General features: G+C 42.2%; 1 protein-coding gene across 1 annotated transcript in view; it reads right to left on the reverse strand.

Moving 5' to 3' along the window:
• rassf7a (Ras association domain family member 7a) overlaps positions 1 to 8,407 on the reverse strand; it is a 30,261-nt gene extending 21,854 nt beyond the window's left edge. The window contains exon 1 of the mRNA XM_079278629.1: positions 8,357 to 8,407. The gene's annotated coding sequence lies outside the window, so the exon portion shown is untranslated. The remainder of the gene's footprint in view (positions 1 to 8,356) is intronic.
• Between the last annotated feature and the right edge of the window lie 4,985 nt (positions 8,408 to 13,392).

Consider the following 13,392-nt stretch of genomic DNA (forward strand, 5'->3'; position numbering starts at 1 on the left):
GTCAAGACTAAAGCCTGGACCGCGAGTGTGGAATGAGAGCAGACAACGCTAGCTCTATTTTCAGAAAGCCCAAACAAGTTGCAAGAAATCCTGAACTTTTGTTGGCATCGTTTTTCATACTCATCGTGAGCAACGCGAGCTAGTAAAGTAGCTCTGTTTTGGACAAACATGCCTAAGTATAGCGTTGCCGTCTCATTATGGTCAGGACAGCGCTGTTGGGCCCAGTACTGAAGCTATAGTCTTGTGTATTATTATGGCAAGCGGGACGGCTTTCACCAGCGAAGGTAATTGCACTGTTGAGACGGAAATATAGCGCACAACTCACGCCAAGAACAGACAAAGACTTTTGTTTTCATCCCAGAAAACCTGGCTCAGAAGATGATTCATGTTTTGGAAGCAAATGCATGTCACTATATCATCTTACGAATAACAACAGCTGTATTGAAAATATACACCGTGACAGCTGTCACGGTGAACCTGAGGACAAAGAGAAGACAGGGGAGTACAAAGTGAAAAAGACAGTGGGAGAGGGTCACTTGGATCAACATATGTGCTGCAGGTAAACTAACGTTGCATTCCTCCAAACACAGGAAAAAAAAAAATAAAGAAAATACCTTCTTTCTTTTTTCTAACACTCTTCAGATCGCACTCACAAAGCACGCTCTATTGGCTTTTAGCAGCTTCCAAGTTGTTCGGACTTTGGCCGCACCTCTTTTTATTCTGAACCGGTCCAGACTGGCTCCGGGCTAAGTTACCACCATTCAAAAAGCATGTCTACCTCTGACATGCATCTTTTGAGGGGCTATATGTAAAGGGAGGAATTCAATTTGGACCTAAATAAAAAGCTGCAACATTGTCCTTCAATGCTTTCAAATGGGCCTGTTGGGAGTAGTGCCTCATCTCCTTCCTTAATTCCCTCGAAACCCGTTTGTCTTCATCCTATTTCAGTCGATGTATCGTCAATCTATGTCTTTTGAGATAAAACTGTACCATTAGTGTCACACTGCGCAGCTCTGTGCTGTTCCTATCAATTAATGGAGATTGGTTACAGCCTGATGGTACTCGGAGAACGCTGTAACCGTCGCAGGGCCTTCGACTTTTCACTCGTGCGCAAAGCCGGACGGGATGTCGACGATCGGCCTTTTCGTTCGTCTCTTTGTCTTTAAGAAATGCAAGAAATACACGCCAGCCGGGGAACAAAAGGGTCGTCAAAGTCAACAAGACGTTACTGCCGGTGGCCTCCGTACACGCATCGGGTCCTGGGCTAAGCTGAGGATTCCTCACTGAGAGGGAGCAAGGAAACAAAGAGCAGGCAGGAGGAGATATTGGCCTGCGTGGGGGTTGGAGCTGAAGATTTAATGATGATCTCGGTGAAAAAACAAAAGCCAGTGGAGAGGGGATGCACAGGAAATGCTAAGTTGGTGACAGGGGAGCTATCACGTCGGAGCAGGTCAGGGGTCGGAGGTGAACAAAAGCTTTGGTAAGCCCCACACAGAGCGAGGTAGAGGCCCCTGGACGCACTACTGACGCCCAGTCTGCCCGTCTGCATGCCTGCGCCTGGAGTTTGTTTGTCGGACAACGTTTTTCTTACATCTGTCTGTCGAGTCTAAATGCTTTTCCATTTGTCCAAGATGTCACCCTCGCTTTTCTGTCCAACATTGTTTACGATACTGCTCTCTTCCACTCTCGGTGTCTGGGGGAAAGGGCTATCCAAACACCTGCAGGAAAAACAGCATTTAAAAGCTTTCACTGCACCGAGGCTGTCATCTCTTTCCTTCAGTGGCTTTGCTGGATCAAAGGAAAGCTGTAGCTGTGTATAGCAGGAAAGTCTTTTGTAGCTACAATAATGACCTATAAGTGCACACACACACACACACACACACAGATAAATGTGAGCATGCATGCGCACACATAAAGACATGATGACACCAGTGCATAATAAAGTTCTCTAATCGCACCATTCTAACAACAGAGATTTTAGTTGGAAGCAGAGGATATATGCAAAAAAGGATTCACCAGGACTTCAAGTACCAGACACTTGAAGACCTGTTGAATTTTAACGAGGCCGGTGAGACTGCCATCGCCATCTTTATCGGGGTGGTCGAGGGTCTGAGTGCGTGCATGTGCATGAGACTGAATTAATTACGTGTGTGTGCGTGTGTGTCGGTGGTCATGCCAGATTACTAATCAGCGCTTAGACAAAGGCCATATGTGTGTAAGTCTGTGCATCTCGCCCACATATATCTCCCACATACTCCCCTGCACGTCTGCGTAAAACCCTATCAGCAGGAATGCTAGGACTGTCGGGTCAGCAGTGGTGACATCATGGCAGCCTGTCAGAGACAACAACAAGGCCTCAGCGCCAGTTTCCTCCCGGTTGCATCAGCTGCGTGATTCCAGGCTGCGGATCAATGACACGCGCTCCAGCGCTGCTCCCTGCTCGCTCCACGAGTCTTGGAGCATTCATTACAGACGAGCAACTGGTACGTCTCTATTAACATACGTTAATAAGCCATTTTAACGGCCTGTGATGCATGACCATACACAAAACAAGGGCTTGGATGAGGCTCCAGACTTTTTACCTGCATGAGGTGGTCTAAGGTTAACAGCCAGACTTCATTGTTTACAAAGAGACAAGAGTATAGCCTGAGGGGAGGCTGACTAGGGGAAGGAAAGTATGCAGAGGGGACCGCTTAAGCAGCGTTTTACATTCAGTAGTTAGAAAAGCAGCAAGAATCAGTGAACCTAACCTACATGTATGATTACATTAATCCTCCTAAAATCCATCACAACTCTCCTTTCATGTGTGCCTTGCCTGTGTGAGGGGTCAAGTGTCAGCTACAGCAGATGCTACTGTGTGTGTGTGGGAGTGCGAGTGTGTATGCGCAAAGGATCCTTCAGGTCATCAGATAAAGTGCACCTGAGGGAGGGGCAGGGGAGCTCGCTTTCTGTGTTGCCACGGTAACCCAACACAGCGGCGACCACCTGGTTGGTGGAGCCCGACAAAAGGGGTGCAGAGAGGGCACCGGCCACTTCAGGACGGCAACCGTGCCGAGAAAATCCTCACAAAGTGGCCCCGATTCCCGGACACGTTCCACACCGAGAGCGCAACACAGCTGTTGAATCTTTCATGGGACATAAAACAGGAAGCAGGCCTACTGTGCAGCTCTCGCTACAGAGGAGGAATAGCTTTGGCCCGTCTTGAGACCGAGTTATCTACACAAGGTTTTAGTCACGCTCTCTCCTGTTGGACACTTAAAGAGCCGTGCCAAGCCAACTGGGGTGCCACGCCATAACAAATGTATAGCATCTGCACACACGGTTCTTAGGTATCACAGTACACGATCATACAGGTGCTGAAAAATTATTCTGAGAGATTCATCATCGCTTAATCTTATGACATATGGTCACAATGCTAAGCATGCATTTTATACAACTGATAAGACCGACTTATATCTAAAATCAATAAGTCATCGTTTAATCAATGACTCGTATGTCCTTTACTTTGTGTGACTTTGACAGGATTGAAAACGAGTCCAGCCACAACTAGAAAGGAAACAAAAAAAGTGTAAAGTCAGTGGGAAAAAAACCCTCTTAACTCAGAATAAACAAGGCCATTTGTTTCACTCACCTCCTGCAGAATAATGGCCTCTGTGACCGCTCGGCCGATGAGAAAGAAGAAGAAGAAGAAGAAGAAGAAGAAGAAGAAGAAGAAGGGGAGGAGGAAGAGCTACACAACCGAATCACTGTCTGTGTGCGTCGTGCTCACGGGCTACCTGATCCACCACAGCCTGTGAGAGAGAGAGAGAGACCGGCTCAGAGCAATGCAGGGGGGGGGGGGGCAGCTGAAAAGTGAAGTGGTGCCGCCATTCCCCGTCACCCGGGAAACCAACGCTCTTTCAAAGAAAACCGACCAATGGGGAACACCGGCAATTGTGTTCAGACAAAAAGTCACATGACTGCCAAAAACACCACGGAGTGAGAAGGGAAGGAAATAAAAGAAGTACAGTGGGAGGTGGAGGGTTATTAAGAGGGGAGGACAGAAAGAACATTTAAAAAATTGAGTAAAAAGAGGTAAACGTAGTATCAGTAAAGCACAACGGGGCACCAGGCCGGATTCAATCCCAAACGTCTGCAAGAAAGAAGAACCCACCTTGTCCTCCTCACAGTCCCATCTGCACAGCAGCTTTCTGCAACAGGTTGGCTTTCGCCTGTTTCAGTTCGCTGAGAGGAACAATGCTGAGCCGCACGGTGTGACACTAATGGTCCAGCTCTATCTCCAGCTGGCACACTCAGACATAACCCATCTACTTCCATATTAGGCTATTTATATAGAGCGTAGAAAACGTTCAAATATCCATCCTGCACTCTCTTCAACCCGTAAAGCATTGACCATAAATAAATAAATTGTCACAATTTCTTTTCATCACTGAAGTGACTGTATTATGTGAAATCAATGAGGAATCACAGGTTCACGCTTACATTTGGTTAGTTTGTGCCTACTTGTTATCAGCAGATAATCCTGTTAAATGCTAGAATGTGTTCGTATTGTAACAAACCGATGAACTGTTTCTCATTTGTTTCTATTGAGGTTGTCGTTTCAGAAGCGGTTGGAATTATTTGTTTAGTGTATGTTCTATTGATAGTGGGGACAATTTTTGAAAGATAGGCTGACAACAGAAATACAGTAAAGATGAATTAATTTCATATAACTATTCATCAACAGATCTTTAAAAATCATATCGACACATTCCCAATACACTGGGAAACAGCTGGATTTGGGAACTATTTGGTTTTAAAGCTGCACAGATATCTATGTATTTATTTGTTATATATTATTTAAATCAAGCCTTGCACATATAAATTGCCTTCAAACAAGCCCTTTGCACAGCAGAGGCCAGGGCCCAAAGAAGCCAGCAGCGATGCAGAAATCCCTTTTCCAGTCGACGAACTTGATTCAATATTAGCAGACGGGTGAAGAGAGACCTGAAGAACGCGTATGCACAGTGAAAGTTGCTTTCTCATCCTATAGAGTGCTGCAAGAATGAGTCCTCAAACCCGGAGATCAGTTAGCATTTTTGCACTTCCGGTTCCCTCATCTCGAAGTTCAGACGAAGGGAACCAGCGTGACGCTAACTTGCGGGTTGGACTACAAAAATACACCATCCCTGCAGCACTCTGTGAACCTTCGCACCCCTAAAATCATCCTACGACCCTCGCGCTGGTCCTACACAGAGCCAAGTTAGTGTCGTCTCTTGCCATCCTGAACAAGACACTGAAACATTTTACTTTAGCCGTTTGTATTTAAGCAAACGACTTCACTTATTTTCCCCCTAAGTCCCAAAATCCCTTTGAAAGTGCAGTGTGTCATGTTTTTATTATTCACACTGGCACCTGTCCAGGGTAGTAAACTAAATTACAGTGAGGCTCTCCAGCGTACATTCCTAACAGACAATACAGTCTACCGATGTTAGGCAGCGGGTTCATTACTCAGACTGCAATCACACATCTATCACTTTCCCAGCAATGTGCTGTACACTTGAACACAATCATCTGCCTTGTAATACATTGCCTCAGCGCCAGTAGATTGCCCTACTTCGGCTGTGGCCGGCAGAAATGCATTTACCAAGTGACAGGAGGCCCAATCGCCTCTCCACGGTGGGAATGTGACAGGATAGCTGATGAGCTGGGGGGGGCGAGAGAGAAGGTGACAAACCCGACAGCATCCAACGCATTGACAGCGATGGCACGTCTAAGGACTATCGATTTTTATTTTTAAAGGTAATTGAGAGGACTACCTGAGGATTAACAATCCTGCATCAGCTAGACAATAGGCACATTTCGGCTCCAGGCTTGCTGCGGATTCTTGGGGATATTCTTGCAGATGGAACATGCAACCCGGAGATTAGACGTACCGGTAATCATGAAATGACACTGAAAGCAGTCAGCCTCACCGGCTCGGGGAACGATAACTTACAGTCTGCAAAGCGGGCAGCTGCACTTGGCTAGCCGTTCTGCATCTAGGCCTGGAATTAAACTGAAGAGAAAAATACACAAAAACACAGGCTGTGGGGCCATATTTACTCTTATAAGACGTTAAGTTCAATATATGTGATTCAATACTTGACTTTACAAGACCGCTGGTAGTCCAGATATAGTTTTCCCTTACCACTGTTCACACCAGATGACGGTGAATAAACTGTGAGATGTGAGGACCAGGAATTCAGAGGGCAGATCAGGCGACTTTATCAAAGGCACAATCTAAGTATCCTGCTCATGCCAGTTTGATCTATGCTGGATCTAAACTATTCATGCCTTCTTAAAAGTCAATACATTAGCATAGACGTGGTGAGTAGAGGGTGGTGCTGCGATGATTTAGTGTCTGTGAGATGAAGAGTGTGTGTGTGTATGTGTGTGTGTGTGTGTCTCCGCTGGTAGACAATCCTTTGTTCTCTAGTGCTGAGCGGCTGGACAGATGAATCAAGAGGGATTTCATAGTGTGGCAACTGAACACTTTACAGTGGACTTTTTGTCAAACTTTTCATTGTATTCCAGTGTTATGACCAGAGTGAGCTGCAAATTCATGAAACACTAGAGGAAAAAATACTAAATACATGCTGACTACAGCACTAAGCCTGAATCCACTCCAGACATGCTCTTTAAATGTAATGGCTCAATCCCACTACGAGTGTTTAGATGACGATCATGAATCAAATAGAATTGACATCAGGATATGTTGCTGAATATGCAAAGAAAAGAAAAAAGAAGCGCACAACAGCATCATCTTCTCAAAGATTTACTCTCGTAAACATTATCTGGACGAATCCATCAAGAATGACTTCACAAATTAATTAGACAGGGAACAGCCCATATACCAACGGTAAAGCATTACGGCTTACAAAGACATAAGTAAATGTATGAACTACTTATAGCCAAGACATAAAGAGGTCCCAATGAGGATTTACATAGTTGAGTTATTCACTTGTGGTCAATCGGTGATGTGTGGGGAAAATAAAAAAAGGGAAGAAAACATGACATGAAAAAAAACAAGGAAGTAAAAGTGAAAAGGTACAAACAACAGAGGAGAAGTGGGGGAAGTACAAACAAGAGACAGACAATAGATCCACCTGGACAATGAAAACGAAGAGCCAAATACATATATATGTGTTGTCAGACCAAAAAGTGAACAGAGCCGCTCGACAGAACAACGAGGATGAATGGTGAACAAATTGATAAATGTTGAAATGATAATGGTCTGAATGCACATTTACAAAAAAAAGTCGTATTTTGCATGTGTGCATTCAGGACATGTGTGGTAAATAAATACGAGGCATATATACTAATATATATATATATATATATTATATACTTCAAATATATACGAGTAAAGCTCCAACAATAACTCAATATGTCGATCAACAGAAAAATGTATGTACGATTATCAATTAACCATTTCAATTATTTGTCAAGTAAAAATGCCCAACTCTCTTTATTAAGCTTCTGATTTGTGAGGATCAATTCATGGGTTTGTGTAAAAAGTGATTTACCAATTATGAAAATACCTGCTGGTTGCAGCCCTACTGTAAATGTGAGGATGCCATTAAGAACAGGAGATATGGGAAGAGATGAAAATGAATTGTACGGCCACATTATCATAGGTCAGTGAAATGACATGTTCCTCAATATATAAACCAATGTGCTCATCTAGCACAATGTGGGGTTTCTCAAAAACGAATTAACAATGGTAGGGCCGCTAATATGCACTTATACTCTTGAAATAATGCCAACAATTTGAATGTGTTGTAAAAAAATACAAAACACTTTGCTACCTCCATGCAAAATCCTTACACAATTTGACAAACAGATGATGATGATGATGATGATGATAATTAGAAGCCTATTTGGGATGTTGTTGTTGTTGACATATCGCTGTGATTATGTATTATTGCAATTTTGATTTAACTCAACTTTTACGTGATATTGGTGATTTAAAAAAAAAATTTAAATAACTAAAGTTAGTTGTTGACAACCGAGAAAAATGTTACGTCACCACATGAATTTTGAACTTATTTTGGTGTTAAAGTTGACCACGTTTTGACAATAATAGCATTCACATACACAGCAACGAGGCCAATTAACGTACACACAGCAAGTGCGTTGACTATATTCAGGCGTAACGTGTACAAGTGGCCCAACAGAGTCAGTGAGGAAAGTTTAGTGACTCCGGGTTATTGTTAGCCTGTCATCAAACCTGCAGGTGCAGCGCTGCGAGCACACTTGTTGCGTCCTTTACCAAAAACATTTCAATCTCACTTCAGTCTGGCAGAACATTAAAGACAATGTGAAAACAACTTACGAGCAATTTAGTAGTCGACGTTGACACGACGGACAAGCGAGTGCTTCATCCTCTTGTCCCCTTCAGCAAAAGTCTGCGGCTGTCAAGCCATCCAGGAAACAGACGTGAAACAGTTTCCGGTCAACAGTTTCAAACTAAGGGCATTGAACCGGAATATTATGAAGTGAAAATAAACTATATATCTATATGGAGACATTTTCAGTACTTTTTTATTCATGGCATCTCTGTCTGCTTATGCAAATGCCATATAATATAACAAACATGATTGTAACCACTATACTGTCAGTTTCTGAGCATTTCAAAAGGGAACTGGCAGTGACTTGGGAACTAGGTCCTTACCCATCATGATTAAACTAAATAGAAAAAAAGCCATGTTTGAAAAAAAGCCGCAAAAGTGCCCTTTTAGATAAAACATGAGGCAGTGCCCTCTAGGGTGCGCTCCCACTGGATGCATTGTGATGAAGCGCCCTTTGGGGTGCCCTTCCAGTGAAGAAAAAGTGATGAAATACCCTCTAGGGGTGTGCAATTATTTTTCCCAAGGGGCCACATGAGAAACAGGGACTGTTGAACTCAATCCTGCTCAATACTATTCCACCTCTTTATAAAAAGCAGTAAATTGTATGGTTTTGATAAGCTGCGAGTGGTAAGAGTAAATGTTATGATCATGTAACTAAGTATATTTGCTTAAGTACTACAAATTCATGGTACTTTACCTGAGTATTTCCATTTTATTAAACTGTGTACTTCCACTCCACTACATCTCAGAGGGAAATACTTTTTACTCCACTGCATTTGTCTGGCAGCTTTTAGTTACTAGTTACTTTGGCACATTTTTCAAACCCCTCCTAACTACCCAAACTGAATAACAGTGTATAAAGGAGTAAAAATGAGCTCCACCTTCAACATCTGCAGCAGGATTATTGATCCAAACACATATACATATGTAATATCCATATATAATACAAAACACTGACAGGGATCATGTTTCTGCAAAATGTTGTACTTTTATTATTATTATTTGAAGTCCAATTACCTCAGTTTCTGTTTTTCTGTGTTGGGCTTGAACGTGTGATCTGATGTCAGGTTGAATGTCTGAGGTGAGATGTGAAGGACAGCTGACAGGTGATCGTCAGTGATCGTCAGTTCAACTTTATCACGGAGAATGTTTGTTCACATACGTAGGTCGATCCAAAAAGAACCAACATCTTCTGAGCATGTTGCTTTTGCAGCTTAGCCAGCAACGCCTCAGATGTCCGTGTGCACTCTGCGTCACCAACACATCCCAGTAAGCCATGTGTGTGTGAAGTAGATCGGATGAACAGTTCCTTGCTTTATAATGAGATGACGCTTCTGCTGACGTCCTTCGGCCTAACGCCATCAAATTTGTCATCACGTTTGACAAAGGACTCGATGGGGTCCTAATCAATACACATGACAATTGTGAAGTAGATCAGACGAGCTGCTCTCAAGATATGTGAAGAACACATTTACATGCAGGCAGAAATTCCTTGCTTTATAGTGACCTTTATATGGTATATATGGTCTCATACGAAACAAGTTTCAGCATCTACTTGTTCTTTAAAGCTTGTTTCTCGTTTCATTTTATCAGTTGAAGATACACACACACACACACATTTCCATCTATTCACTTCTGTAACAGGTTTTAATAATAACCAAAGGTCAGAGGTCACCTGTCAAATTTGAAGGTGTAGTTATCGGTGCTATGAATTGTGGGTGCTTGTGTGTGAGGGGAGGTGTGATTAGGAGGAAGTTGGAAAATATGGAAACAATTTAAAAGAGGTAGGATTTGTTTGCATAGTGGGTTTTCTTTATTCGAAGCTGTGCTTGATAAAGCTTGTTTTGCATTTTTTTCCAAACCAAACTTGGACACAATCACAGTCACACACACACAGAAGCAGTTAACACCAGGGCACTTCCACTTTGTTATTAGTGCAGAATGACAAAATGTGATGTAATATTGTGGAATTGGTGCATAGTTGTTGGTAACCAGACATGTACAGCCAGCAACATGCATCACTGTTAATTGTTAGTATGTTGCATTCAATCCGTTTCTCATCTGCTGTGTGTTGTCTTCCCACAACCGAAATGAGTTTAGAATTTACAGACTGATGCATTGATGGCACAGGCGCTTGTTTCGTATTGTGTGAGAATAATTCAACATCAGTTTGGTCTGCAGGCGTGATGTTTATGCCAGCAACACTTCAGAGGTTTGTGGTTTGAATGTCTCCAAAGGGTGTCCTTAAATAAAGAAAGCATGATCAAGTGTACTCAGTGCCATGAATGCTACTTTTCATGCAATGGGCTACATTGTTGGATTATGTGTTGGATATGTAACTAGGAGAAAACTTTAAAATTCCCTCTCCTTGCGTTTCCCAGACTAAATCTGATGTTATCTGAGATTGGGGCTGTTGACATCATTCATAGATGCCATGAGTAGATAGAGTCTGAAGAAACTGATGTAGAGAGCGTTCCATTTACAATATACAACGGGTCACCGTATGTATTTCAGCTATGATGAGGAGGAAGTGTTGGAAGCGGAAGGTTGTAATTTCTGTAATAATCTTTTCATCATAACACTGTCATTAATAAAGCCTATGTTGTTTCATAAACAAAAGAAAGAGGAACCATCCCCGTGTTAACCATTATTGAACTCAACAAGTTGGCCTATAAGGCTTCCTTAGATTTGTACTGAAATGCTTCAATTTACCTTTTTTCTGTAAATGAATCAAACATGTGTTGGCCCAAACATGTCTATAATATAGTGCTGAAAGGCTAAATGGTTCACAAAATGATCCCTCGCATTAAAAGTTGAAATCACATATCCCTCTATGCAGAGTGCTGCCTCAAATGTTTCACTTTCAATGTATCTTTCCAAACATTCCTTATGATCATGTTGATAAAAAAGAAGCCAGATGTCACATAATGAAAGTAAAACTAAAATAAATGTTGTAGTCATCACACAAATTCTAATCACTGCTCTGCAACAAGACTTTGTGAGGCGAAAACAACAACAACAGCTGTTCGTGGCTTCCTTCTGCTGGAAGAAATCATTAAACACATTATTAAGAGCTGGTCTGTTTTCTTTAAATAACTCCAAGGTACTGTAATATAAACTTAATGTGATGCAATATTATTAGATCAGAAGACAGGTTTCTCTCCTAGTCCCACAGCATTTCTTCTCGTCCTCTTAAACAACAGGTGCCTCTTGTTGTTCATCGTAACTGAACACAACCACTTAATGCGCTATCAATACAATACAAAGGCAATCTTCCTGCATGCGGTAAATGCATTGTCTCAGCATACAGTTTCATCACCTGCTTTGTCACAAAGATTAGATTCAATTCAGAAAGCTGTAGATATGAAGCAGTACTTATCATTAACTTTATGCCTTTTGTATACCGTTGTAGACCGCTTGTCTGCATATGGTTGTAAAGGTGTCAACATAAAATGAGTTATGGAGCATAATCCTGTAATAATACTGTACATACAGATTCCCCTGGCCTGTCTGAACGCATACTGTGTGGTATTTCCAGTTTCAGCGCTTTTTTGGAAAAGTGACAGGTCTCAAGTCAAAACAAGAAGGAAGCTTCCTCCGATAATACAGTCAAACAAGAAGCATTCCATTTCAGTCACAAAGTTATGTTGGTGTGTGTGTTTTTCACAATGTGTTTCCCTGTAATGTATTCACGCCCGTCTTGTTAGCTGCAGTTACGACACAAAGAAACAGCAGTATTGCTGCATAGACTCATCATATGAACCTCTGAAGTCTCTGCTGGCTTTGAGCATCTTTTGGGGAATGCAAATACAACCTACTTGACATGATCACAAAATTAAATGAATCATATCAAAGACATCTGGTATTTGTTTTAATGGTATTTAGAGGATGTGTTGACACGGTTTTCTCCACTTCAGTCTGACAGAAAAATGTGTAGTTTGTTTACCGTATTTGCGAAAGGGAGGGAGTTAATAACAATGTCCTCCCTCTGTTTTTTATAATCATCTCTGGGGAAAACGTTTCACAAAGTAAATTGGTGACTTTTTAATTTGATTTTGGGGTTAAAAGACCACTTGCATGGACCCTGGCTTTTCTGACCACAGTGCTGTTTTATTCGATCAAAGAGAGACAGTTGGATGCGTTTTCAGTAGAAAACCATTTCCTCGGATAAGAGTGGTAACTTCAAATATTATAAAGAAAATAAATCTTTGCTGAAAAAACATTGCAACACTGAAACTGTTGTTTCATATCAGACATACCGTATAACAGGAAAATATTGTCTTTACAGTCTGATTTTCAAGTTTCCTCAAAGTGTCTGAAAGCCTGAAAACCTTCTGGTTTGTCACATCATCGGGTAATAACTGGGGAGATCAGCTCCAGTCCCAACCAGCTGTGAGAATGATCCCTTTCAGAGAAATGACAAGACTATTCAGAAAGTAGGTGGACACTATCCCACCACAAAAGGCCTCTCCTTTCATTCCACTCTCCTCCATCTGTCCTGAGACATAATAGCACCAGTGAGATGAGAGTGGCTGACAACACCTGACAGGGAGCGAGGGGGCAGAGTAATGCCACAAATGAAGCAGCCCTGTCAGAGGACTATTGACGATGGTACGGCAACGTGATGGAAATAACATAAGAAATGTTGAGTGGCTATACACACACATCATGCATTCCTATGCCTGACATGTGTAAATCTTCCAATCCATCAGTGTGGGTGAGGAGTATTAGCAGGGCTGTCAAGGTTGAATTGCTGCCTGTGCCTTGTTACTTTGACTCATTTATTTACATCCTGTTTCTGTGCACAGAACTGAAGCACAGCTGACAGAAATATGGCAATGTGTGTGTCTAGGTGTGTGCGTGAGCTCACGTCAGGTATTCATACAAAAAGGGCCGAGCAAGTGTGGAAACGTCCATGTTAAGATCAGTGTGACACCTTCAAAACATGCCACATGCAACAATATGTCCTTTGAGAACTAATAAGGTATTCGATGTGGCTGCCTCTCTGGTCCTCATCATG

The sequence above is a fragment of the Melanostigma gelatinosum genome (assembly GCF_949748355.1).
Source record: "Melanostigma gelatinosum genome assembly, chromosome: 1".
Taxonomy (NCBI): Eukaryota; Metazoa; Chordata; class Actinopteri; order Perciformes; family Zoarcidae; genus Melanostigma; species Melanostigma gelatinosum.